The 3,660-nt window shown below is 27.8% G+C and overlaps 1 long non-coding RNA gene across 2 annotated transcripts; it reads left to right on the forward strand.

Annotated features, from left to right (window-relative positions):
- Nucleotides 1-289: 289 nt before the first annotated feature.
- LOC145097156 (uncharacterized) lies at nucleotides 290-2,347 on the forward strand. Of its 2 annotated transcripts, XR_013704264.1 has the most exons (4): nucleotides 290-700; nucleotides 1,199-1,472; nucleotides 1,572-1,610; nucleotides 1,866-2,347. It is a non-coding gene; the product is annotated as an uncharacterized LOC145097156 (long non-coding RNA). The 2 variants fall into 2 exon arrangements; XR_013704265.1 differs by lacking the exon at nucleotides 1,199-1,472 and having other exon boundaries at nucleotides 294-700.
- The last annotated feature ends 1,313 nt before the right edge of the window (nucleotides 2,348-3,660 follow it).

Raw genomic sequence — 3,660 nt, forward strand, 5'->3', positions numbered from 1 at the left:
TGTGTGACGTATTAAAGATTAGCAAAACATATTTGAAATTGATTTTTAATTCGAACAATTATATATTCTCTACTTAAGTGCCTTGTATATTTAAAAAGATATATATATATATATATATATATATATATATATATATATATATATATATATATATATATATATATATATATATATATATATATATATATATAGAGTTAAATTTATGGAAAATATATTTAATAATATATCTCAAGCACAATCTTCGAGCGTTTGAAATTTTTAGTTTTTATACAAACTTCCAAAAATTTCATGTTACCACTCTTATTTTTGTTTCCCCCTTCCCAATTTCAATTCCCCCCTTTTTAGACCAAATTCAGTTTTGGACCATAGGCTGATACGCTCTTCCTTCTCTTCTCGACCGTTTATCTTCTCTTTAACCTAATATCCATCGTCGGCCGCTCGGCCATACACAATGTCGGTCGAATCACAATTATCGATCCACTCATGACAACCTTGCATCTCACACATCTGAGAGTCACAAGCCACTCACCATCGACAACCTTCACAACATATCCCACAAGAATACATGATGGAATACGCTACCCCTAACGCCTAACACCTCGCCATCTCTCACGTCGCCCACCCCTCTGCTACAGATTGCCAACACTTTCTCAAACGATTACGATAAGGTCAAAGACTTCGAGTTCCAATCTTCGATTAGGTATTATTTTTAAGATATATTCATTTTTTGGTTTTTGTTATTTGAATTTGGTTTATTTGGTTGTTTTGTGTTTATAAAGTTATTCTCTCGTTCTCTACGTTTATCTCATTTTGTGTGGTCACGACTTCATGAACCTGGTGTTAATATTTCTGTGACATTAAATTGAAAAAACAATTAAAGTACCTCAATTTCATGTACAAAGTCTTCATATTTTAGAAAAACATCAAACAATCTTTTCGATTCTTAGCTCTCCCATCTTTATCTTTAACTTTTATACTTTTATTTTGTTATTATGTGACTGATTCTTTGCCCTAAGCCTTATTTTTGTTATTATGTGAAGTTTTAAGTCTAATTTATGTGCTTTATATATGTTAATATGCAAGTAAATTGAAAGAGACTTAATCTTATGCGGAAAATAAATAAGAAAACAAAGATCAATTGATGGTTATGAGGCTGATATGGTAAGAGTTATGATTTTAACATGGTTCTCAATTTTAGAAACAATCTGAAAAGCCTATCTTCTTTGAAAAAGCGAAGGATTACCATTTGTTAATGTACTTAACCTTTGTTTCCAATAATTAAGAAGAGAAAATTGAGGTATATTGGACCTCAATAAACGAAGGTTGATTATAGGGAAAGGAGTGGGATTGCATGGATAGAAATTTTGAGCTTATGTCACCATCAGGTGGCTTTAAAATGAAGGGTTATGCAACCCCATTAGATATTGATCAACCAATTGATCCAAATGAAACCCAATATTGTGTCTCATCAGGTTATAGGTTCTATTCAACTTTTCCATTTTGTATTTTTCTCTTTTCTTTATTATCAAGTAAAACTAGTTCTCGTGACAGGTTTTTTCCTTTTTTTTCAGGAGTCCTTCGGTGATATGATTGCTTTTGACAGTAACAATGTAAGTTGCATTTATTTTTTATTCTTAATATGTCAAACTTTCTTGATTGATTTATCATTACTTAAGTATTGGTCTGTTTCCTTTTTTTTGTATGAGGTATACAATATAATTAAAACACTCACCTTTAGTTGTTTTTTTTTGTCTCATTAGTGTTAGTTGCAATAATTTTTTTTATTTTATTTAGCTCGTTTCCTAACTAGAGCTTTCATCTTCATTTCTTCCTAAACAAGAGTTTTTCCATGTATCATTGTCTAGGTTTAGACCACTTAGCAACTAGAGTTTCTTTTAACAATCAGGTAAGTTTCATTTGTACAATTTTATCTATTGTCAGTATCTGTGTCTTTGTCTTAACTTCAACTGATGGAGCTTCAATTACAAGAGTGAGTAACATTAACATGTATCTCTTTTCATGTTTACATTTAATATTCAGTGTCAATTTAATTATATACTAAAATAGAGGAAAATAGGCTATCCCAAAGTTATACTTTTTTTTTAAAGATATTGAAAACAGGGAAGAAAAAGATGGGAGAATACTAAGAAGAAAAAGAAAACTTATACAACGTTAGAGGGTATGAAGAAGGCAAGGAGCAAGGTGAACAGAACAAAAATGTTAGAGATGTAATTCTTAGTTTATGTGTAAAGTCTTATCATCCCTAATAAATAAATAACTTTTTGCCACATGTCTTCTTCTCCTTCGTTTGTACACATGACATTTTCTAGAATTTTTGAATTTTCTATTTTACACATGTCATTTTATTGTATTTTTCATTTTATTAAATTAAAATTTCACATTTAATATGTAAGGTATTTATTAGAAATGGTTTATATATAATGTATTCAATACATTAAAGCCTCATTAATTTTAATAATTCAAAATTTTTCTTATTTTTCTTATAAATTCAAACTTTTCAAATTGTTTAAATTTCATATATATATTTTTTTAAATAAACCCATATAATACATGGGTCTTACACCTAGTATATATATATATATATATATATATATATATATATATATATATATATATATATATATATATATATATATATATATATCTTTTGATTACAAGTCAACGCCTTTAGTATTTGAATTGAAAACTTATGTATTACTTTCTTTTATTAATGTTCATATCTTTTTCGTTTTAAGTTTTATAATGTTTATTGTTATTTTTACTTTACAAAAAATTGAAAATAAAATGGATAATATGTCCATTTATTATGGTAACTTTACATAAACATTAGTTACACCATATCAAACAAAATTCATGTGGCTTTCTATAAATATTAGTTACACTATAATTATAATATTTTATGTGCATTGTATAAATGTTAGTCACACCATTGTATCTATAAATCAATTTTTTTAATTGATTTTCTATGACAAAATGATATAAAATAATCATAGTTATAACTTTTTATATGTCTGAATGAAATCGTCGGTCATGATAAGTAATATAAATATGGTCGTAAGCTAATATTAAGTCCATAATTTCAATAAAATGTGTGTCCTTATAATACTTATGATAATGTTCACTTAATTGTGTCTCTATACAATATGTAATAGTCATAGTAAAAGACTGTTTTTGTGACTAATTATTAGCAAATCGTCACTTATGAAATTAATTACATGTGGTCATTTAGTGAACATGATAATGTTCACCATAATTGTATGTTTGCAAAAGATATCCAATAGGTTAATTTAATAAACTTTAAATTGTGTGACAATTTATTAGCAAAACGCTACATGGAAACAACATGTATGTTGCCAATTGGTGATATACAATCACTACAATTACTAAATAATGTGTCTACCAACGGTTTTACGCCACAATATTGGATAAAATGATTGATTTTAGGAACAAAATTCCCTACCCAATTGCCACATTTTTATAATACGGTCACATGTTTTCGTATCATACGATCACTATATTTTAAAGTGACTATAAGACCCATACGACGACGTCACATTCCGTCACACTTTCAGTGAAAAAATAAAATGTCACTATACGCATATGGTCACACTTTTATGGTGTGTCCGTAGGTCATTTTTG

This window comes from Lactuca serriola, chromosome 4 (assembly GCF_051521515.1).
Source record: "Lactuca serriola cultivar US96UC23 chromosome 4, Lser_US96UC23_V15, whole genome shotgun sequence".
Lineage (NCBI taxonomy): Eukaryota > Viridiplantae > Streptophyta > Magnoliopsida > Asterales > Asteraceae > Lactuca > Lactuca serriola.